This window comes from Lynx canadensis, chromosome B2 (assembly GCF_007474595.2).
Source record: "Lynx canadensis isolate LIC74 chromosome B2, mLynCan4.pri.v2, whole genome shotgun sequence".
Classification (NCBI taxonomy): Eukaryota; Metazoa; Chordata; class Mammalia; order Carnivora; family Felidae; genus Lynx; species Lynx canadensis.
In genome coordinates, this window is record NC_044307.1 from 84,062,094 (window position 1) to 84,087,775 (window position 25,682).

Here is a 25,682-nt window from a genome sequence, read left to right on the forward strand (position 1 = left end):
TCCCTCACAGTTAGCTCTGTAGGAATCATTTATCATGGGCCCAGAGTTAAACATAGGCTGTCTACCAGTGCGATTTCAGAGGTATACCTCCCAGGCTAAACTTCGCTGTTCAAAAATGTTTGAAATGATTTAACCAGAGGACAAAAATCTTTAAATGCACTAATAGAGATAAGGCTTAAAGCGTAAATATTCATGATTGAGGGAATGCATTAGATAAGATTTGTAATAAGGCACACACACGATGGCTCTTGGTTTTCCCCCCCCAAGATCAGTTTTTATAGTTGAAGGGGGCAGTGGTGGATTCAACATGAAGCCAGGAGCGCCTTGGACTCTCTTCAACTCTGCTGTGATCTATTTCTCACTGGCCTGATGTGAAGGCTGGAGAATGTCAAAATGGAGCTCCGTGTAAAATAACATCAGAGAAACAGAAAGGAAGACGGGCTCTAAAATCCAAAGATAAATAGGCACATAAAAATGTATCTACTTCAACTACTTACTCGACTATTAACTATCACCTCTTTGGGTCACTCCCAAAGTTAGGTATCACTCATTATCTCTTACCTGTATACTAGCTCCACTGGGTATATATCTACCATCATCTCCACCTCAGTGGAGGTACAATATTTTGTACAATGATTGTACAATATTTTTTCAGCTCTTGGAAGACCACCTCGATCCCAAGAGAAAAACATCCACCCTCTCATTTCAACTCAGAAATCATACAATTTAGGGACACCTGTCTGGCTCAGTTGGAAGAGCATGCAAATATTGATCCTGGGGTCCTGAGTTCAAGCCCCACATTGGGTGTAGAGATTACTTAAATAAATAAAGTTTAAAAAAAAAGAATTCATACAATTTATTGTCTCATATGTATTCTTACAAGGTCTTACATTTCTTTCTCTGAAATTTTATATTCCATTCTTCTTCTCTATACTCATGTCCATGTTATCCTGTTCTTTGTTATCACATGTGCAAATCAGTTGATGGTCTCCTACTTGCTCTTCTTAGCTTCAGTATCCTGAAGTCACATGTCTTTAAACTTCTCACTTAGGCAAACTTTCTCAAAACATTCTTTTTATTGGGCCAAATCCCTATGCAAGAATGTGTGATGGTGTCAGTGTGTATGTTTATACATATTATTTTTCATTATTCCCTAATATACAGAGGACACCCTTAATAGTGGGTTTTGTATAATGCACTATGAATGCAATTTCTTCACATGACATATCTAAAACCTATTCCGTTCATTTGGCTATAAAAATTACATCTTATCACCCATTTATCTATCACATTTTTCCAATCCTTAAAGATCCAGGTTATGGCTTCTTTCTCCCATGATAGTCTATACCACTAAGATTTTCCCTTTAAAGTCCTGTCCCATTTGTTGTCAATGCTTACACGTGGAAAGTTAACTCCATCTAACAGCTTCAAGTGCCAAAGTTTCCCTTCATCTCCCTTGAGGACAAGGGTGATGTCCATATTATTTTTGTATAACTTAAAACACATAGCCAGTGATGACTATATATCAAGTACTATTATTTATCAGCTTACATACTGATTTCCATTGAGTCTAGGGCCAACTCACTTGACTAGTTGTTAAGTATAGGTTGTCAAGAAGATTAATTATTTTTGGCTTTCATGCAGGGGTTAAATCCCAATAGGTGGGTACATCTTGTCATTTAGTTAGGATTTAAACTGTCCCTTCTATCCCTCTTCTCCCAAAAGTAGTTGATTGAACTAGGTGACCACTAAACTTTCTATTCCTGAGATTTCTTGATTCTGAAACTGGATGACTCATGGGAAAACAAATTTGAAGTGAAATCAGTTTGTATAAGGTTAAGAAGATCCATGCAGGGAAAGTTCTGAGGCAGGTTGCTGGAGAATTTGCAAAACAAACAATAAGAATAATAATAATATATAAATAATATATAATTTTATATTATATATCCATCAGAAACAAAGATAAAATGGTAGGTTAGCAAATTGCTAATAAGAATGATTATAAAGAGCTAGATTTATTATTCAATGTGAGCATTGGCCTAGTTATAAAAACCTGAGAGAAAAGGTTTAATGAAAGCATTTAAATATGTGATTCAAAATGATAGGTAAAGTCTAATTACTATTATAACACATTTGTGTTCTTTCAGAATTGTGTGTGCTTGAATCAATACTATCGTTTCAGAAGTTAAGGAGAGTATGTTTTAGTAGGGATTCAATTCACTGGTACAGAATATAAATGACAAGTCATGTAGCTTATTAAAGTTCTGGGCTACTTTAATCGAGAGAGAATTGTGGGAACATTTTTCCAGGAATCTTAGAGGGTGTGGCGATAACTGGTAAGACCCCAGTTATAGCTTGTAGCACTAGACCCCGAAGAAGGCATGTGCTTTGAATAATTATATCTGGAAGCTGCCTCATTCTGGAACCAGAGAGTAGGGTGAAAAAATGCAACAGAGCTTTTCTCTAAGGTCAGGGATTTTAGAAAACCAGTCCCTACTTGGCTGGCCTCATCCTAGAGCTGTAAAATTAAATTGGCTAGTGGAAATTGCTGGAAATAAAATGCCAGGGAATAGAATATCCATGCCTTCTTTTTCAGAATGTCTGTTTCCTCCATTTTAAACTGTAACACTGGGCCATACTTTGCCTTTCTTTCTCCCCTACTCCACCCTCCCTCCTCACCCTTCTCATTTCCTACAAAGGAAAAGGTTTATATAAAGTTATCTATATAATTCTTAAATCTGTGGGGAAAAGTTAAAATCTTTGAAGGAAATGGCTTTCATCCCATGTAAAATTGATTCAAACCCATTTTGGGTCAACAGGATATAAAAGCAAAGCATACCCCTGTGTATGTCCATCCTATGCATGATTCCTGACAGTGATTTTGCGATAACTAGCATGGAAGATTCTTGGGATAGGTTTTAGAGACAGATGTCCAATGTAGGAATTACTGTTTGGTAATAAACATACTAGGCCCCCACCCTCCCCAATGACTGAATACAATAGTCTACAAAGTGTCCTAACAGAGCACAATGTTATAGATAAAGCATTATTAATTTTTAAGGCTTTCTGGTATTTTTTATACCTAAGTTTCTTTGGGTATCTTCCAAGGAGGAAGGAACACACACCCAATTCTGAACCAGCAAGTTTCTAGGGCAGTTCGGTTAGAATAAGCATCTTTTTCTGAGAGGAACAACTCCACCCATTTGGATGCGTGATTACCTTCTTTGTGGCTGGATTGATCTTCCCCCAGTGATAGGTGTTTGAGAGATCCTCTGTTAACTAGATTATAGGCTAGGAAAAAGACATAGATTCTGACTGATAGATCCATGCAGGTAATTACTTACATAGCTAATGAAAGGCGATTAATGGAGAAAATCATTGTATTCTATTGTAAATGAATCCTTAGAAAGAAAGGACACAAAGAACAGCTGGATTTCTTTAACAACAAACTTGAAACTAAATAAATGAAAATATTAATAAACATATAATTTCTAACTTTTTCTAATGCCACTTCTTTTTTCTTCTTTAAGATGAAAGGTCTGCTGTGACCAAAGAAAATCTTTTCTCTCAGAGTGACAGGAACACAGAGATTTAAACATTGTATAAAGATTTTGGTCTGTCCTCAGATTGTTGTCATTTAGGTGCCCAAAGATTTTCCACTAGAACATATTTAGAAATTTCATTTTTAAAATTCTCCTCCAAACTTTTAAAGTCCTTGGAAGTTTATACATATTCCTTTAAAATATGTTTAAGTCAAGCATTTTGCTACCAGATTTTCTATGGAAATTAACCATAATAACAAAGCATTAGGAACTTGTAGAGCAGAGGCCATGCCCTTACATGAAAATGCCTACTTTTACTTTATAAATACATGAAGAACACTGAAATGAGAAAAATTTTAAAAGATACGTATCTTCTCTTTTGAGTTGGGAATTATCATATGGACACTTATTACCAGAATTTATTGACCCGGATATTACAGATTATCAGTATTATCCTCAAATTCAAAAAGCCATCCATAGGGGCTTTCTACACAAGCTTCTATTTGGAGAAGTTCTAAAATGAAGGCAACTTTATGGAAAGTAGGCGGAAGTCAGTTGTCACAAATGCCTAGTGTGTTGTTTATGATCATTAGTAACGTCTGCTGATTTGCAAAGCATGTTAAGAAGCTTTGTGTAGAAACAGCCACATGGTGAGGAGCTGGAGTAGGTGTGATTGCATTCAGATATTAAATTATACTTTATAGTGTATCTGTAGGGTTGCATCAATCCAACAATATAACATTTGCGAAGCAAAAGTACTTTAATGTCTTCTCTAGGCAAGTAAATGGCAGAGCAAGTGTACATTATTCTCAACAGGGAAATTCAAGTATATTTTGCTGCTGCTGACGAAAAGATTAAATAAAAGAAATCCAATTTAAAATATCAGTGTTCCAGCACTAACCTGTAGTGAAAACAGAATTCTGAAATAGGAAATCTGTCACTGTCTGCAGGTATAGGGACTTCCACAATTTAAGACAGTAAAAAGATCATATCCTCCTTTATTTTTTAAAAAAGTTTTCAGCAACTACACTTTCACACTTGGACAACAGATGCTTCTGCCTCTAAGGATAGGAGTATCATTTTTTGAGCACTTACTAGGTGTAAGATACAAGCATTAGCATTTAATAGACATTGTGTAATTAAAAACCTCCTGATAGCCTTAAAGAGAACGTATTTTGTTGGGATTTTATGGAGGACAAAAGAAGAGCCACAAACTATCAACACATAACCCAGTGTTGCAAAGCTAGTAAATTGCAGAGCCCAAATTCAAGCCTCTGTCCCTCCAACTTCAAGGTGAATTGATGCTCTTATCCAGATGCTGCACTCACTTATGCCATAAAGTTGTATTCACCCCATCTAGCACTTTTTATATAACAAGCATCTTACGATTAATAACATTCTAGGGGAGTTTTTTTTTTAAATGACTCTCTTCTGTGATTTAAAATAAAGTTACGGTAGCCAAAATATGACGGCCTTAATTTAGGAAATCCCCTTTAACAGTTTACTATTATTATTTAACAATATTTCAGTGACAATAAACCAAACATAGGGGCAGGGGTAGAGAAAGAAATATAGCTTGTTTTCATTTTTCCTTTTAAAGTTACTAGTAACACTGCAATATTTTCTTATATAAATATATGTATGCAAATGTAGCCATACATTAACACTGAGGTTAATAACTAATCTATCTGTATTTTAATAATTTATAGTTGAAAAGCTCCATGTTAGAAAAGATTTCATCAGTCTATATTATCTTTCAATTCCTAAAATAATCATTTTAAGTTCAGTTCTGCTCTTAAATATCTTGCACATTAACTTGGGAGTGATTTGGAAATGAACTTGCTCATCTCTAGATATTCATTTTGCAAAATATTTAGCTGTCCTATATATGTAAGGACATATTGAGTTAGATGAATAATTTATTTCCTGGCCAACAAATGCAACACAATTTACCAAAAACAAAAACAAATAAGCAAAACAAAAACAAAAACTCGTCAAAACAATCTCCATAATGAGACTGCTAATTTGTTTCTTTAATACCTTAGTATCTCTTTCTCACTTTGTGGCAAATCAAATACAATCAGTTTATGGTAAATGCTAATCAAAAGACACTAGAAATAGAATTCATCTGAATGTTTGCTTGCAACTTCCCTCATAGGCTATGTAACATTTATGTCTGGGTTATTAAGTATTCAACTTAACCTAAACCTTGTGGAGGACGCCATAAATGTTTTTCTCACCAATTTCTTACACAAAGCTGGAAACTCAAGCTTAAGTCAGGAGGTTGATTTCTCCTACACAAGAAACAGTATGATTCTTTTCACACCCCTGCCAGAGGCAATTATGGCTGTATTTAATTCCTGAATATACAGTTCTTTGAACTCTTATTCACAACCTCAGAAGGGAAAAATAATGTGCTTTGTGTCAAAATACAGTATCTACTTTCTCTTAAGACTTATTTTTTTTTAGGGCAGCTTGAAGTTCAAAGAAAAATTGAGGGGAGGGCACAGAGATTTCCCATATATTCCTTATCCCCACAGATACTCAGTTCTCCCATTATCAACATCTCTCACCATAGCGGTGCATTTGCTAACAATTGATGAACTTACATTGACACATCATAATGACCCAAAGACCACAGTTTACAGTTTCACTCTGGATTTCTTACTTTGAATAGGTATAGTGAAATGTATGACATGTATTCCTCATTATGATATCATATAAGATATTTTCACTGCCCGAAAAATACTCTGTGCTCTACCTATTTATCCATCCCTACCCACCAACCCCTAGCAACCGCTGATCTTTTTACTGTACCACAGTTTTGCCTTCTCCAAAATTCTATGTATTTGGAATTGTACAATATGCGGTCTTTCGAAAATTTTTTTAAGTTTGTTTATTTTGAGAGACAGAGAGAGAGAGAGAGAGTGCAAGTAAGCAGCGGAGGGACAGAGAGAGAGGGGAAGAGAGAGAATCCCACGAAGGCTCTGCACTGTCAGCACAGAGCCCAACACAGGGCTTGAACTCAAGAAACTGTGAGATCATGACCTGAGCCAAAACCAAGAGTGGGATGCTTAACCCACTGAGCACCCACCCCCACTATGCGGTCTTTCAAATTGGCTTCTTTCACTTGGTAATATGCATTTAAGCTCCCTTCAAATGTTTTCATGGCTTGATAGCTCATTTATTTTTATCACTGAATGATATCCATTGTCTGAATGTGCCAGAGATTATGTATTTATTCATTTACTAAATAAAGGACATCTTGGTTGCTTCCAAGTATTGGCAATTATAAATTAAAGCTGCTATAAACATCCACGTGCAGGTATTTGTGTGGATATAAGTTTTCAGCTCCTTTAGGTAAATACCAAGGAGTGCAATTGTGGGAATTTATGGTAGGAGTATGTTTAGTTTTGTAAAATCTGACAAACTGTCTCCCAAACTGGCTGTACTATTTTGCATTTTTTACCAGCTATGAATGAGAGATCCTGCTGCCTCACATCCTCGCCAACATTTGGTGTTGCCAGTGTTCCAGATTTTGGCCATTCTAATAGGTATGTAGTGCCATTTTGTTGTTTTAATTTGCATTTCCCACAAATTGTATGGAGCACCTTTCCATATGCATATTTTCTGTATACCTTCTTTGGCGAGGTGTCTATCAAAGTCTTTGGCCTGGCTTTTAATAGGGTTGTTTGTTCCCTCGTTGTTGAGTTTAAGAGTTCTTTGTATATTTTTGGTCACTATCTTTTTAACAAATATATTTTTTCCAGTCTCTGACTTATTCTCTTGACATCATGTTTTTTTTTAAGTTTATTTATTTTGAGAGAGACAGAGAAAGAGCGCACATGCGCTCATATGAGCAGGGGAGGGGCAGAGAGAATCCCAAGCAGGCTCTACGCTGTCAGCACAGAGCCAGACTCAGGGCTTGGTCTCACAAACCATGAGGTCATGACCTGAGCCAAAATCAAGAGCCAGACACTTAACGAACTAAGCCACCCAGGTGCCCCAACATTGTCTTTTACAGAGCAGAAGTTTTAATTTTAACAAAGCCTGGTTTATCAATTTCTTTTATGTATAGTGTCTCTGGTATTGTATCTGAAAAGTCGTCACTATACCCAAGGTCATCTAGGTATTTTTCTATGTCATCTCCCAAAAGTTTTAGTTTTGCATTGTACGTTTAGGTTCATGATCCATTCCGAGTTAATTTTTGTGAAGGGTGTAAAATCTGTATCTAGATTCCTTTTCTGAGTGTGGATGTCTAATTGTTCCAGTGCCATTTATTAAAAATACTATTTTTGCTCTATTGCTTTGCCTTTGCTCCTATATCAAGGATCAGTTGGCTATAGTTATGTGTGTCAATTTCTGGGTCTCCTATTAGTCTATTTGTCTATTCTTCAGCCAACATCACCTTGTCTTGATTACTGTAACTTTATAGTTAAAGCCAGTTAGTATCACCTTCCAAGTTTGTTCTTCTCCTTCAGTAGGGGTTAGCTCTTCTGGATCTTTTGTCTCTCTCTATAAACTTTGGAATGACTTTGTTGGATCCAAAAAATTACCTTCTGGGGATTTTGATTGGGATTGCATTGAATTTATTGATCAAATTTGGAAAACCGGACATCTTGATAATATTGAGTCTTCCTAACCAAGAACATAGAATATTTCTGCATGTATTTATTCTTTGATTTCACTGATAAGAGTTTTTTTTTTATTTTTCCTCATATATATCATGTACATATTTTGTTAATTTATATCTAAATATTTCATTTGGAGGGATCCTAATATAAATGATATTGTGTTTTTAAGTTCAAATTACACCTGTTCATCGCTGGTGTATAGAAAAGCAAAGGACTTTTGTATGTTAACCTTGTACCCTCCAACCTTGCTATAGTTGGTTACTAGTTTTGAGAGCTTTTCTGTCAATTCTTTTGGATTTTTTACATAAACAATCACATCATCTGCAATCAAGAACAGCTTTATTTCTTTTTCCCAATGTGCATATCTTTCTTTCTTTTCTTTTTTTTTCTTACTGCATTAGTTAGAACCTGCAGTATAATGTTAAAAAGGAGTGATGGAGGAGTGCCTGGGTGGCTCAGTTGGTTAAGCATCTGACTTAGGCTCAGGTCATGATCTCATTGTTCATGAGTTCGAGCCCTGCATTGGGCTCTGCACTAACACTGCAGAGCCTGCTTGGGATTCTCTCTCTCCCTCTCTCTCTCTCTGCCCCTCTCCCACTTGTGCTCTCTCAAATAAAAATAAGAAATAAACTTAAAAAAAAAAGGAGTGATGGAGATGACATCTTTATCTTGTACTTGATCTTAATGGGGAGAGCTGGGTTTGTCACTATTATGATGTTAGCTGCAGGTGTTTTGTAAATATTCCTTGTCAAGTTGAGGTAGTTCCCCTCTATCCCTAGTAGACTGAGAATTCTTATCACAAATGGCTGTTAGATTTTGTAAAATGTTTTTTTTTTCCTGCATTTATTGATATGATCATGTGACTTTTCTTCTTTTGCCTATTGATATAATGAATCACATTAATTGATTTTTGAATGTTGAACCAGCCTAGCATATCTGGGATAAATCCCACATGGTATATAACTCTTATAGACATAGTCAGATTTTATTTGCTAATATTTTTTGAGAAATTTTGCATTGTGGTCATGAGAAATATTGATGTATAATTTTCTTTTCTGATAATGATTTTGTCTGGTTTTGGCATTAGGGTAATGTTGGCTCCATAGAATAAGTTAAAAACTATTCCCTCCATCCTCTGAAAGAGATCATGAGGAATTGATACAGTTCTATTCCTTAATGTTTCGTAAAATTTACCAGTGAACCCATATGGACCTCATGCTCTCTATTTTGGAAGGTTTTAATTATTGATCCAATTTCTTTAACAGATTTTGCTCAGATTGTTTATTTCTTCTTGGATGAGTTGTGGCAAATTGTGTCTTTCAAGGAATTGATTCAAGTCATCTAGGTTATCAAATTTGTGGCATAGAGTTAGTTGTTCATAGTATTTCTTTATTGCCATTTTCATGTTGAAAGGATCCATGGTGATCATCCCTCTTTCAGTTCTGATATTAGTAATCTGTGTCCTCTCTTTTTTTCTTAATTAGTCTGGCTAGAGGCTTATTGATTTTAGTGGTCTTTGCCAAGAACCACCTTTTGGTTTTATTGATTTATATCAATACTGATATCCTGTTTTCAATTTTATTAATTTCTGCTCTAATTCTTATTATTTCTTTTCTTCTACTCACTTTGAATTTAATTTGTTCAACTTCTACTAGTTTAATAAAGTGTAAACTTAGATTATCGGTTTCAACTTTTTTCTAACATAGGCATCCAATGCTCTAAATTTCCCTCTAAGCATTGCTTTCACTGCATCCCACAACTTTTTTTTTTTTTTTGGAGGTGTAAGTGAATTTTTATCAGAAAGGAAAGTTGTCAACTTAAAACAGCAGCAAATAAAAAATTAATAAGAAAACTTCTGGGGCGCCTGGGTGGCTCAGTCGGTTAAGCGTCCGACTTCGGCTCAGCTCACGATCTCACTGTCCGTGAGTTCGAGCCCCGCGTCGGGCTCTGTGCTGACTGCTCAGAGCCTGGAGCCTGTTTCAGATTCTGTGTCTCCCTTTCTCTCTGACCTTCCCCTGTTCATGCTTTGTCTCTCTCTGTCTCAAAAATAAATAAACGTTAAAAAATTTAAAAAAAAAGAAAAAAAAAAGAAAACTTCCTATTATCACAGATACACAAGACCTCCATCATATACAATAAGGGAGGCATTTCGATTTGTGACCCTCACCCCAGGAATGCCAAATGCTTTTCCTTTCAATCTAATACTTCTGGATTCCTACCAAAAAGGAATACAGTATGGACATGGAAAAGTTTCTTACTGAAAGGAAACCCCCCCAAAGAAGAGTAAGGAAGGGAATGTAGAAATTAAGAAGTCATGTAGAACACTTTTTAAATTGTAATGAACTACATTTTCATATCTTCACAGTAATACAAATCATGGTCACTTGCAGAACTGATTCAGATTACTTAAATACCAGGTACATTTTTAGTCCTCTACATAAGTGTTTGGAAGTTACTTATGTTTGTATGAAATGAAGCTACTAATACATTTCTACAGCAGTAACTGCATACCAGGAATGCCAAGACAAACACAAATCAAGGAGCGGAGTTTTCCCAAAGCGGCAGTGTGAAAGGACTGTAAACAGTTGATTCCATACACATGAATGGGTTTCTTTGCTACAGTAAGTCCAAATGGAATAAGGAATGGAGATGTGTAAAAGGTTTCTTGAAGGGAAGAACAATGACACCTGTATGCGTTTAGTTTTCTGTCCCTTTGGCCACGTCACATTCTCCCCCTGCGCTGTCTGATGTTCATAATGTTAGGTGGTCTCTAAGCAACTGCATGACCAGGGTGCTATCTTTGTATAAGTCTTCACTCAGTATATCAAGTTGTACAATGGCCTCATCGAAAGCTGTTTTAGCCAGTGTGCAGGCAAGCTCTGGGTTATTAAGAATCTCATAGTACAGTACAGAAAAGTTATGAGCCAGCCCAGGTGGATTGGGTGTATGGGTTGCATCTCTTTCTTGCTCATATCAAAAGCCTCTTGATAAGCTCCTTGGGGATTATCTATAGTTTGTTTTCCACCGTCACTACATGCAACTTTGGCAAGGAACCGCAAGTAGTCTCCCTTCATTTTCAAATAGAAGACCTTACTCTCTGGGTTAGTTGCATTGGCTATTAAATACTTACCCAGCACCATGGTGTAGGTGGACATCAGTTCAGATTCCACTTTCTCCCAATAGACCTTACTCAGCTACAACTGTTTGTCAGAGGTGGTGGTTTTCTGTTTCATGCTCCAGATGACCTTCGGGATGGCCCTGCCGCCCCGGACCACGTTCTTGAAGAGCATGTTGCACTGCTCTCTGGACAGCTTGGCTCCCTTCTCCGTCACGGCCTTCATGCAGGTGGTCATGTCATCGTAGTGCTTAGCCTCCTGGGCCACCTTTGCTTTTTGGATCAGCTCTGTTTTCTTCATGTGGACAGGGAGAGGAGAGCAAGGGCGAGCGTGGACATGGATTGGCCTGAGGTGGGTCCGCGGAGGGCCTTCCCGTCTCCACGGCCTTAGCTGTGGTGCGACTCTTACCACTCTGATTGGCTTTTAACTTCTTAGCCCAGCACCCTCCCGTCTCTTGCGTCCCACAGATTTTGCTACATTGTGATTTTGTTTTCATTTAGTTCAAAATATTTTTAAATTTCTCTTGAGATCTGTTCTCTGACCCATGTGTTATTTGATAATGTGTTCTTTAATCTTCAAGTATCTGGGGATTTTCCAGTTATCCTTCTGTTATTGATTTGAAGTTTAATCCCGCTGTGGTCTGAGAGCTAACACTGTACGATTGTTATTCGTTTGGATTTGTTAAGGTGTGCTTTATAGATCAAAATGTGCCCTATCTTGGTGAATATTCCATGGGAACCTGAGAAGAATGAGTATTCTGTTGTTGGATGAAGTAGTCCATAGATATCCATTATATCCAGTTGATTGGCACATATTGTTGAGCTCAGCTATGTCCTTAACTGATTTTCTTCCCCGCTAGATCTGTCCATTTATGATATAGAGGTGTTGAAGTCTCCTACTATGATAGTGGATTCATCCACTTAATGAGTATATATGTTAATGATTCTTATTAGTCTTCTATACTTTTGACTCACAACTGTTTGTATAATGATGCATAATTATCTTACAGCTGACACTTCTAACTCCAAATATATGTGTAATAGATTAATATTTCAAGGTTTTATTTTGACATTTATTTTTGTTATGGTAAAACTGAAGGTTTGTAAAAATTTAAAGTAAAAATTGAAAGTACCTTTTTTGGTAATTTACCTTGAGATTTCACCAGCAGAAAAAAAGGAAGGCCTTAGTTTTATTTTGCATACTTGCCATCTTTGATGTCACCAAATCTACTTATGAATGAGAACTACAAAGACAATCTCATGCCAAGACAATTCTTTGGCTCATATCATTCTACTTGGCATGGACCTTTAGTTCCTGTCACTCATTTCCTATATTTATAAAGAATAACTGAAAATGTTTCCCTCTTCTTTTCTACCTATGCTTTGAATTAGCAGGTGACTTCTCTGCTCACACAGGCCCTTGTATTTATTCTTATTATATATATATATATATATATATATATATATATATACACACACACATATATATGTACATATCTATACTACTTACTGAATTTGTTTATGCTCAAATAAATTCAATATATTTAATATTAAGAAGGCTTTTATACCATCAGTAAAGCCCTCAAAACCCACAAATACTGAATGTCTAAAGCGGTGTACAATTTTGCCAAGTTTTCTTTTTGTCCCCATTCCAAAGGTTTGATAGTCTCCCAATCTCATACTTAAATTCCTTTTGGTTTTACACTTTGTTGATGTAATACCTTAACAGTGTTTCTGCCAATGAATTTGCTACATAAAGAAATTACCAAGAAAGTCTGTAGTTGAGGTCATTTCTTACGAGGTATGGGCAAAAGGGATGGACACTACCAAAGGAAGTGCCCAAAATAGAATATAGACATCATGCCATGGTTTGCAATAGTAACAGCAAACATTATATTCATGGCTAGAAAAAAGATAAGTTCATTTGAAGTTTAATATATTTGCTTCTTTTCTTGCTCTTTATCAGTAGTTCTAAAAGTTAAACATTTTCACACTACTTCTGCGATATATAAGTAGACTTTAAAGAAGAACTGAAGAAAGAAAGGAAAATTCTACTTAATAGTGCAATGTTGGCAACCGATAGCAAGTTCTCTAATTTTTGACAAGTGTTTAAGTTGTGGGCGGTTGCTCCAAATATAGGCTTAGCCCATGGATATGCTCTTCTGTTATTTACTTTTTAGAACAAAGTGACTCTGAATTGGACATCAGCTGATTAAATGGTAACACTTTTTGACATAGAGAGCCTGTAGATTACAGCAGTCCAGAGCATAAGCCATGGGGCCAAATGATCTGGATTTGCTTATCTATAAAAGGAAGACAACCACAGTACTTTCTTCACAGGAGCTTCTAGGGATTACAGGGGTTCATGTTGTGGAAGGTGTGCTGAACAGTGTGTGGAAAATATTGAGTGCTCGGTAACTGCTGACTCTCCTTTTGAATGCTTCAAGTGGTACAAGTTAGGAAGCAAGGAGGAGAGAGAGTCAATACTGTCAGACCTAGTGCTATGCAACATGGAGGTATTCCGATCAATCTCTACACGGGGACGTTTCATTCTGCTAATAAAGACTGAAATAATCATGAAGACAGGTTGCCAATTGTTGCAGGAGAGATTATTTTGGATTATGCATGTGGGCCTGGTATAATTAATCACAAGGGACCGCATAAGAGATGGAAAGAGGGATCAGAGTCAGAGAAGGCAACGTGGTGATGCAAGAAGAATCAGAGAGAGAGAGAAACCTAAAGATGCTACAATTGTCTTTGAACATGAGGAAGTAGTCATGAGCCGTGGAATGCAAGATGCCCTTAGGAGCTAGAAAAGCCAAGAAAGCATCCTTTCTCCTAGAGCCTCTATAAGAAACAGTCCTGCTGACACCTTGATTTTAGTCTTTCTGGCCTCTAGATCCATAAAATCACAAATTTATATTGTTTGAATCCATTGAATTTGTGGTAAATTATTACAGCTTCGGTGGGAAACTGATACAATTGGACATACAAGGACAGAAGCTTGCATCCACACATTTTTATACAAACACACACACACACACACACACACACACACACACACAGAGTGATGAGGGCTATTGCATCACTGAGTAATGCAGGTCGCCAATTCTTTGGTAGGAAATAGCTAAGATCGTACCCACTGTATATTCTTTGCACGTTGTTCTAAGTGTGTAGGACAAAATGAAAAACTCTTTCACCCTCATCACCAAAGTGGCCTGTTTATTTTCACCAGGTCACTAGTTTGAAAAAACAAACAAACAATGAATTACAACAATAGCCTATGATGTGTGCACAATTCCTGAGCAGTGAACCATGTTTCCAGTTTTCTAAGTACGTATTGGACTTCAGGGTCCGCAAAGCCAGAGATTGTGTTTTACTCCTCTTTCTACCCCTAACACCTAGCACATATTATGTCACTGAATAAGGTCTCATTCAAAGTTTGTTGCACTCAATTGAACAAGGTAATAAAAGTAAACAGTATTTCTTATAGAACTTTTGGTTCCATCATTCTTAGTATGATAAATGTTTTCTTCCCTGTGTATGCCTATCTGTGTACGTGTGAATGCATATGTGTGTGCACTCTCTGTCTGCAGATGATGTTTGTGGGCTTTTTCTTCTGTAGTAGTGAAGGATTTCTTGCTTTATGACGATATTTCACATTTATTTGATGCCTGACCAGAAATACAAGTGAGGCCTCTGTTCAGGATTTAGGGGAAAGAAAAACAAACTGCTTTTTAACAGAATCTTGCTCACACAGTGCCCAGAACAGTGTACTGATATCGATGCTTATTATAAACTACATGAGATTATATGATGATGGTGATGGCATTGATGATAAAATAAAATTAGTCCTCTGTTATTTCTTACTAGAGTGTCTGTGAACGAAAATTGAAAGGCCAAATGTTAGACGTGAAAAAAAAAATCTCATGAATTAAAAAAAAGGATTGATTACATGCATTAATGTTCAGCTAATATATATTCTAATCCACGCTAAAGCCCGGAGCACAAATGCCTGGGTTATTAGAGACACATGCCGGTAAACTGTTCGTGATTATTGTCTGGTGATCTAGCTGCCCAAATAGCTCTAAAGTGGAATGTAACAAATGAGATTAGCCTTCTCATCTGAGTGCTAAATATCGCATTGCTATCCACAGCAGCCAAGGAAAACTCCAGCTCCCCTACTTCTGGGCATGAAGAGGAGATAGACTCAATCCAAAGCATTTACATTTTTAGTGCATCACTTCTTTCTACTAAGAACTGTCTAACTGCTGTCTCATTTTCTCCATTAAAATCCCAGTTCTGGTCACTCTATCCTGTCGTCAGCAATAAGCAAGTAATTAATCAAACCCCAAGGAAGAGTTAAAAGGAGTCCCTTTATAAGCCTGTGTCTGTGGTGTAATTATAGGTCTTCTCTATGCTGCCATTTTTCTTGAGCCCTCTGTACTCACATATGTGCAGGGACCATACCTGTCATCATGAAGAAGCTGGAACAGGTTTCTGAAAGGATTCCAGGACATTCTGCCCTCCCAGACCTTTTCTCTGTTGCCCTTCTTGAAATTCTGCTTTGTTCCTCCTTATATCCTTTCTTCCTATCCTTTTGAATACAGCAGGATAAAACATTCTCTAGGTGTCATAGCCTCTTCTGGGCCGCAATATTCTGGAACAAAAATTCTAAGGAAAGAATTGGGGCTGCTGTTGCTATTTTTTGTTTGCATTTAAACCAGTTTTATAATAAGGCATTATCCAAATAGCTTGAATACAGATCTATAAGCCACTAAAAATAGTGGGAAAAAATTAGAATAAAGCTTGTTTCAAAAAGACAAAAATAAAGCACAGCACAAAGAAGAGTGGATAAAGTGGTAGTCAAACATAAGAAATCCTGTTTTGGCCTTGTAATCTCGATTGACAATTTTTTAAGCTAAAACATATGTGGGGGAGCTGGGGAGGGAGTGCGGAACTAACAATAGTTTATTCAATTTGAACACTGAAATGTAGGTATGGCTGAAGAAAGTTAACTAGAGACCTGCAGTCAAAGACGATCAGAATGAATCAACCTATGTGGCAGAAAGCAGGCAGATGGCCCCAATCATATCAGCCCCACCCCCACCCTCTGCTCTCATAGGTATGTGCCCGTTCGTTTTTAGTCTTCCCTTATTTCTTCATCTAACTAGCCTGATGTGGAGCACAGTGCCAATGGAATTATTTTGCCACATTTTTTTTTATTTACAAAAGCTAATGAACATTCGGTACAGTACTCTCTAGAGAACTGAAAAACAAAACAACAACTAGTATTTATGTGTTAAAATAACCATCGAACATATTTAGAGGAAAAGACATTTTTAAAAATTCAATTAAGACATTTCCATTTCCATCTGGGGAGTCTGGATGGCTCAGTTGCCTGAGCTTTCAGTCTCCTGACTTCGGCTTAGGTCTCACGATTTGTGGGATCAAGCAGGACGGAGCCTGCTTGGGATTCCCTCTCTCCCTTTCTCTCTGCCCCTCCCCTGCTCGTGCATGCACACACTCTTTCTCTCTCTCAAACTTAAAAAAAAACATTTCTATCTTAGCAATATTTCTTAACATAGTTATATAGGCACATGTATACAATATGTAATTCACACATATTCAATACTTTTTAAAGTTATATAAGAGATTAAGTGCTAGGCATGGTCTCAGCCTGCATCTCTCTCCATTCTACTCCATGAGCATGTGTTCCAATATCAATGGGAACATGTTGCCCCCAGAGGATGAATCTAATGTTGAAATTACTCATTTTTTATAAAGCATGGCCCCTACATACCATCCAACTGCTTTTTGGGGGACTCAGTGATAAATCAATGGTTACTATTCTAGCAGAACTTTCAAAAGAACTGTGAAGAGGGCAAGGTAGTTCCTAGAATAGCTCAGGATGGTCACTCTATTTCCCCTGGGACTCAGTGGGCTCCACTGATAAGGCTCTTGCACAAACTCCCTTCCCAGAATTTCCCATGTGTCTCCATGCTCCCACAGACCCACGTAAAACAATTTCTGGATGTACTAAAGGGCCACTGGGAAGGAGCTGGGGCCACAGAAATGGGTAGGAGGCTGGACTGGCTTCCTGGCCTGAAATATTCAGCTTCCCTTCCACGTCGTGGTCTACATCAGAACAGCTGTTGGGAAAGCTCCTCTGATCCTGCAAAGCAGGGACAGCAGTGAGAGAGTGATTAAGGGAGACGTTTCCAAGCTGCATCACTCACTTCTCTTTGTAGCTCTTTAGTTTTTCAGTATTTTTACTCCATTTATCAGAAAAAAGTATATACCATGGGTGTGCCATGATGAAATTTGTTCTAATCCTCAGATATTTCTAAAAAGACTGCTTAAAGGCCACCTACGAAAGATGCATGAAGGTCACTGTAGAATGTCAGCACAGTCAACTAAAGAGTAAACATCTTCCCTATGATGGACCGCTGCAAAGGCCGTACATAATTAACCATAGATGCTTCACCTGCTGGGTGAAGTTGGGACAGTAGGGGAAGATCATCGTTCTAAGTGCCTTCATGGCATTGAGTGGAATCACTTCTCCTCCCAGGACCAGCTGGAGAACAAATTCTGACTTTGCTTATGGGAAAAAGGTCAATGCCAAAGTCTAAGGGGTCTACAGATACATGTGGTCAGAGCAAGTGGCAAATGCCTTCATGAACTGAACTGGTAGTTTGGCAGAATGACAGAAACTGAATGACTAAGGAAGAGGGGGTGCAAAGAAGGTGAATACATGGCTCGGAGACTTTGAAGACGTTCTTGGCCTGAAGAACCATATGCAAGGTCAGAGCTCAGCTCCAGAAGAGGTCATCATGACACAGTTTTGTGATCTCAGATGTGGATCTGGTAGCACTGGTCCCAAACTTCTGGAAATATAGGAGTGGACAAAACCACAGTGAAAGAGGGATGAAGGATCCAATCAGATGTAAAGGGGTCGCAACTAAAATAATAATTCTTGGCAGAAAAGTTTGACTCTTTTGAGTTTGATGAATCGGCAGAGAGGTTCCTAGAGAGCCCCCATAGAAAAGTTCCAGAACCCCATGGACTCCGGGGACCATGCAGGTACTGAAAATGAGGGAAGGAGGCCACAGATAGGTGGTGGTATCTGAGACGAGCTGGAGAGCTCACACCTGTCTAGAGGTGGCAGCCTTTTTGCTGGTCCAGCAGAGTTTTGTCCACAATTGGCAGATTGTGTTCCTCTCAAGAGAAGAAGAAGCTTATATCTAGATGTGAAAGCTTCTGTTCTGTTTTTTTTTTTTAATGGTTATTTATGCAGTTTTAAAAACAAACACACAAATACTACTATCTCTCCAACGCTGTGCAGGAGAAATAAATCACCTACCCAGGATAAATGTTGAAGAAGGGTCACCATCTTGCTATCTCATTCCTACTTGCAAAGGGTGTTATCATTGTTCAGGAGAGTGAGTAGAGCCTGAGTCAGTGGGTGCCTGGCAGGAGACTGTCAGAACATCAGCCACTCCTTCAGCAACCTCAAGTCTGGCTCTGTGCTGTTGTTGTGTGGTGCCCTCCGCGGAGACCCAGCAGTGCATTTGTCAGTTTTGCCTACATCCCTATTTATTTTCAGGTAACTGCTTAATCTACATTGTGTGCAAATAATGTTGGTAGGAGAATAAGTCAAACCACGTCAGCCTCCTCTTACAAAAAACCAGAAAGCTTCTTCCACCAGATCCTATCACTCACCCTCTCATTGCCCCCGAACAAGTAAAGGGTGGATACGTTACCTAAATCTGGCTAGTTCAACTTTCTGTCCTGAGATTTTGCATTTCAGTAACGTAAGGATAATAAACAAACACGCGAAACCAATTAAATAAACAAGCAAACAAACAAACAACCATTGAGTGCTAGTGAAGTTATGGAGTGATCTCTTCTGCGAAGACCTTTGGTAACTGTCTGATCTCTGCCTTTCTCCTGGTTCTTCAGCCTTCTCTTCCAGTTATACTCTTCAAAAAAGAGAGAGAGAGAGAGAGAGAGAGAGAGAGAGAGAGAGAGAGAGAGAGAGAGAGAAATCCCTGTTTGATCCAGGTCCCCAGGTCCCCAGAGTTGATTTCAGTTGCCTGCCACCAAAGAGTCCTAGCCACTCTCCTCCCCAGTGGAATCAACAGAACAGTGGAGAAAAGGAGGATACTCCAGCCAGAATCCTACTGATCCTTTGGTAGGTGTGCTCTTGTGTGCTTATCAGCATGGTCTCCAGACTTCTCTAAGGATGCTGCTGTGCAATTTCCGCCTCATATTGTCGGCAGAGAGGCTTTCCCTGAGAACAAACTAGGCTCTGCCAAAGCACTTCACAAAATGGAACCTCTCCAGACGGACTTGTAAAGAAATGAAAAAAATGCAGGAGGATTAAGAAAGGTGACAAGGGGCAGGAAAACATCTCATATCCTGCCCAGCTCTGCTTCTTCCTCTGACCTCTGAGAAACTCGGCATCAACCAGTCAGTGAACCTCACAGGGAGTATTTACAACAGTTATTACAACCATGGGTTTTGCAGGGATTGACTGGAGTTCAAATTCCAGATTTGCCACTTACTGGCTTTGAGCCCCAGGTAAGATACTTCATATCTGAAGCCATTTTTCTCATCAATAAAGAAGGAAAATAATTTCCATTGCATCTAAGATTCTGAGAATTGGAAGACATGATGTTCATAAGTGCTTACCATAGGGTCCAGAACATGATAAAGGATAATAAATTAACATGCAATAGCATGTGAGCTCCATGATATTGACAGCCTATATAAAGTAGTCAAGTACAGAGCTAAAAATTAAAGGTTCAGAGAAAATTATAGCCCATTTTACAAGCTCAATCTAGTAGAATCATTCCCACATTCATTCATTAAATGGTGGAGAAAGAGGCTAACTAAAAAAACTTTTCCTGGAGCAAGAACAAACCTTATTTGGTCGTTAAGGACTTGTTACTCAGAATCTACTCACAGTGTATCATTTTATTATGTTAGTTTCAGAATTAAAATTTTAAATAAATCACTTTAATAATTAACATGTTACAGCTGTAATTCGTGAATTTGGTTAAAGAGAATATACTAAGGTGTTTCTGAAACTTAGCTAAATATAATCACCCAGGGACCTCTTAAAATGACGGATACGCAGGCCTCACCCCAGAGTAATCAAATCAAAATCTTTGGGGTAGGACCCACGCATTAGGATTTTAAAAGCTCCCCAGGTGTTACCAGTATAGATCCTAAGCCAAGAACCTCTACATCAGGGTGAGAAAAGAGAAAATATATTCACTGTGTTATAGAGAAAGTAGGAAATTTCAGAAATCTATGAGAAATAAAAGTAATTTTTTTAAAAAAGTAACCTGAGGGGCACCTGGGTGGCTCAGTTGGTTAGGTGTCTGATTTAACCAACTTAAGTGATTAACTGAGCTTAAATAATCTAAGCTCAGGTCATGATCCTACAGTTCATGAGTTTGAGTCCCGCATCGGGCTTATGCTGATAGCAGGGAGCCTGCTTGGGATTCTGTCTCTCTTTTTCTCTGCCCCTCCTCCTCATGTGTTCTCCCCACCCCCCAACTCTCAAAAATAAATAAACTTAAAAAAAATAAGAACTGTAACCTGTTTTTGGATTACAAATTTTAGATTGTTCTAAAATCAGTAGGACGAGCCACAGAAAAGTGATGATACATGGAAAGCGTTATTATAATATGATAGTATGGACATTCTACAAACATCTGTGCTAGCCAGGTTGTAATGGTAAATACAAAGCTGAAATGCAATTAAACTTGTCTACAAAACACAACTATGACTTTGATTCAGTAATTTATAGTTTCCCTCTGTTTGAAAATCAAATCTAACTAGATATTCATAATGGTAGCCTTTCCCCTTCACTTAAAATCAGGGTTTCTCAATTGTAGCATTGTGGACATGGGAGGCCAGATAATTCTTCTGGTGGGGGCTGTCCTGTGCATTGTAGGATATTTAGCAGCATCCCTGGCTTCTACCAGTTAGATGCCAGCATCACCACCACCCCTAGTTCTGACAGCCAAAATGTCTCCTGACGTTACCTTATGTTCCCTGGGGGCAAAATCTTGCTGGTTAAGAACCAGTGTGTTGAACGGACTACCACACACATGAGACTTCAATCAATATTTGCCCTAACTGGTTCCATTTAAACACATTTCCTGGATTCTAAATGGGGAATAAGGAAACAAAGACTGATTTCAATTTAAACAACGTTTACTTCAAAAAAAAGTTATAGGAGAATTTAAAGACAATGTTAGAACCAAGCTCTTCTAAGGAAGAAGACTGCAGGCTTAGCATTGAGTATCTCTGTAAGAACACAGATTGTAGGGAGAAGAAAAATCGTGTGGTATGTGGTCTAGATCTGAATGGCTGTAAGAGCTACAGTAGGAGAGATACTTTGCTCAGTTCAGCTCACCTCAGTCCAGCCACATGACTCTTCAGTGATCAGGCCGTCCATATGCCTATGTTACAGCGCAGCCGTAATATTACCCTTTTGACCTCATAGTTATGTCAAATTTTAGCTATAGCTGGTGTGGATTATTCACCTCATTCCAATAAACACACAATGAATTCTATTAAGTGCCAAGAGTTATACTAAGTGTTAGGAATGCCAACACGAATACAAAATATTTCTGAACTTTAAAGATTTCCCGTTCTATCAGAATGAGAGCACAATTTACAGCTTAAAATCTCTACCATTGTGTAATTTTTAAAATATGAAATGTAAAGGTTATTAAAAAGACATGAGGATCTAATCAATCTTGTGGCAACTGGATTTAGCGATGATATTTATCTGGGCGATGAGGTTGGACTCTGAGGGAAGTGCTAACCTTTGCTGATCACCTATTTGTTATGTTCCAAATAGCGATTCATTTTGTTCTCACGATAATAGTGCAAAGTGATATAATTATCTCTGTTTTAAAGAGAGAACATTCAGACACAGAGAAGCCAACTGGCTTATCTAAGATCACTCAGAATTTCAACTTGTATCTTTCTGATATCAAACCCCATGCATTTTAAAAATTTTGTATTTGGAATTAACTGCAAACATGCAGAGAGTGACAAAAATAAGAAAGTATATAAATACCCATTACCAATACCCTTTACCTAAACCCATCTCTTTCTTTTTTTTAATTTCTTTTCATTTGAGAGAGAGAGAGGGAGAGAAAGAGAGAGACAGAGAGAGACAGAGAGACAGAGAGTGAGCAGGGGAGAGGGGCAGAGAGAGAGAGAATCCTAGGCAGAGCATGGAGCCTGACACGATGTGGGTCTCCATCCCATGACCCCAGGATCATGACCTGAGCCAAAATCAACAGTTGGACGCTCAACCAACTGAACCACCCAGGTGTCCCCAGACTCACCTCTCACTAACAGCTTGCCTCATTTGCTTGGCCATGCTCTTTCTCTCTCTCTTTATATGTACTGTATACTATAAATATATAGATTAATAATATATAAATTAGCATATGAATATTAATAATAAATATATTTATACATTGTATATTAATATATTCTATATCCACATATACATATTTATAGATATGTATAATATTTTTTCTGAACATTTGAGAATAAGTTACATACAAAGTGGTCACTTACCCTAAATTCCTCAATATGTTTTTCCTACAAATAAGGATATTCTCTTACATCATCACATACAGCTCTCTACTTCATAAATATTAACTTTAAAACAATGCTTTTACATAATTCCACAACTACATTCCAATGTTTTAAAAATTGCACTGTACTGGCAGCATGGAGCCTGCTTGGGATTCTCTCTCTACCCCTTCCCTGCTCATGAACTTGCATGCGCGCTCTCTCTCTAAAGTAAATAAACATTGTTAAAAATTTGACCCAATAATGTTCTTTATAGTAACATTTCCCTTTAGGGCCCAGTTTAGAATCAGATTTTGTATTTAGTTGTCATGCCTATTTTTTTTCTCTTTTGATCTGGAACATATCCATAATCTTCCTTTGTTTTTTTTGTTTTCATAACATTGGCATTTTTGAGGAACATAGCCTTCTCCCCACTTCGTAGAGCATTGCTCATTTGGGGTTTGCCTGAGGTTTCTTTATGAGTAGATTCAGATGCATTGCTGGCTGAAATGCTGTAATAGTGAGGGGTATCCTTTCCAGAGCATTACATGGGAGGTACATAATACCCTTACTTAGGAAGAGTCCATTTCCTAATTTATAAATTAGGGTTACTGAAAATATAAGAGAAAAATGTGCATCTTTCCCTTGTATCTGTACTAATATATGCATGTACCTATTAGACATCCATTGGTGCTAGCTTCTTCCTTCTCATCATCATCTTTTCAATACACTTAATTTCTCTTGGATAAATTTCTAGGCCAAAGGGAAAAAAAAATGGTACAAATTTTTAAGCCAAACCTTGGTAAATCTTTCTCCATATATAAATAGTTCTATTATGTCCCAGAATTATAGAATGTGGACAACCTTACATAATCACTACAACATTTAACTTCTAGAAATCACATAATTAAGACTAAGAAAATCTCACCTAGTTTCCTCCTTGAGACTTCCAAGTCCCATGATGATTAACTGTGGGGACATCATTTTCCTTCAGGGCCAATTGCAAGTTCTACCAGCAAAGATGTGGCCTATTCTCCAAATGCTGTCTAAAATTAATACAACATTTCTCAAAAATGGTGTTATTTTCTTTCCTGACGGTCATCTGATAAACCCTGAATGGGCCACTCACTCAGGCTGCTGATACTTGAGCAGATCTGACCACAAGAGAATCTCAACTCCAGCATATCACTCACCAAGCAGAGTCAGCTGAATTCCAGAATCCCAAGGTGGAGAACTCATGTGCAAAGCAGAAGCACCTGGACAACATAATCACAGCTTGAGCACCACACACGCATGCAGCAGGCCATCTCCAGTTAATGCAGAGTTTAAATAACAAACTCAGATACAGTCAGTTCCTCAGCCACATTCAGAGACCTTGCTCTCCTAATATGGGACAGCGGGAGTTTGCAATCTTCTTGGTTGAGAAGACCCACTCCATTTCTCCCACCCTATTCCTCATTGTCAAGAATCTTCTGAAACTCCATGGTAGATTAAGTTCCCTGCTTGGCAGTAAAACTTTTTATTTCCACTCAGTGTTCAATCTTTGGTCTCTATAGTCTTTATTTTTTCTTTAATATATATCTATGTACTAAAGCCTACTTACTGTGAATGCTGTGATCCTCTTGGCCTGAAGGCTTTTTCTTGGACATGGGAGCATGTTCAGCTCCCACACAGGGCAAACTCTAAGTGCCAGGAATGAATATTCCCCAAATATGCCATCGGCCAATAATGGACAAGGTATTAGTGACAGATACGTTAACTTCTACCTCCCTGGGTAACTCTAAAGCAGTTCTATACTGTCTATCAGATTTTGGCCAAAAGAATGAGTTCTAATTGCCATCTATGGTCATCGGTTTCCTCACACACCCTCTTCCATGCCTCATGTGCTACTCTCCTACTGGTGTTCTCTCAGGTTTTGGCTTCACTTTGCAAATAAACTATTTGCAAAAAAACTTTGCCTCAGAGCCTGCTTCTAGGGAGACCCAAATGAAGACAATTGTCTTTTCATGGGCTTTTCTAAAGAATGAAATAAAAAGAAGTTTAATCCTCACTAGCATACCGGTTTTAGCTTCCAATCTTGTGACAAGATGACAAAAAGTTAAAAGCATATTCTAAAACAATCAATAATCTTCAGGCATCGGGAAGTCTAATTCCAAATATAAGAATGGAAAATCAGTCTGAACCTTCAGAAGCACCCAATTTGCCTTAAGAGATTGAACATATAACTTATTTTTCACCATCTGCATTTGGGAAGAACTCCAGGAAAAATCGGTAGGTATTTTCTCCACAGCTATATGAACAAAAGGGCTAAGCAATTTTGTTGAAAGACCTCTGTCCCAAAGGTAAATTCTAATCTCCACTTCTAGAGACAGAAAATTGCTGTATCTTTTACATAACAGTCCTGTTTAAGACTACTGTTTTAAATATGTTTATAGACAGAGTTAAAATGTACCCATCTTTATTTATCTATCATCTTGCAGACTATATAATATGTTTAAGAAATACCTGTTGGGTGTAATCAAATTTAATTGAAATGGCTTCTCCAGAAAGTCTGTAGTAACAATAACAGCTGAGTTTTGTTCAACTAATTTTGAAGCAAGTCAGCAATTAATGGATTTCAGATATCCAATAAAATAGATTTAAGATCAAATATAAAGGTTAATAATGCAATTGAATAGTGCAGTGATCTGTGAAACAATAGAAATAAGGGTTGTATATAGTTTCCAAAATCACGTTTTGATGATGGGCAAAGATGATTTTACCAGATCTCAGTTGGAT

At 37.7% G+C, this 25,682-nt stretch overlaps 1 pseudogene; it reads right to left on the reverse strand.

The window, feature by feature from the left end:
- Positions 1 to 10,873: 10,873 nt before the first annotated feature.
- On the reverse strand, positions 10,874 to 11,592 carry LOC115513371 (annotated as a pseudogene).
- Positions 11,593 to 25,682: the final 14,090 nt, after the last annotated feature.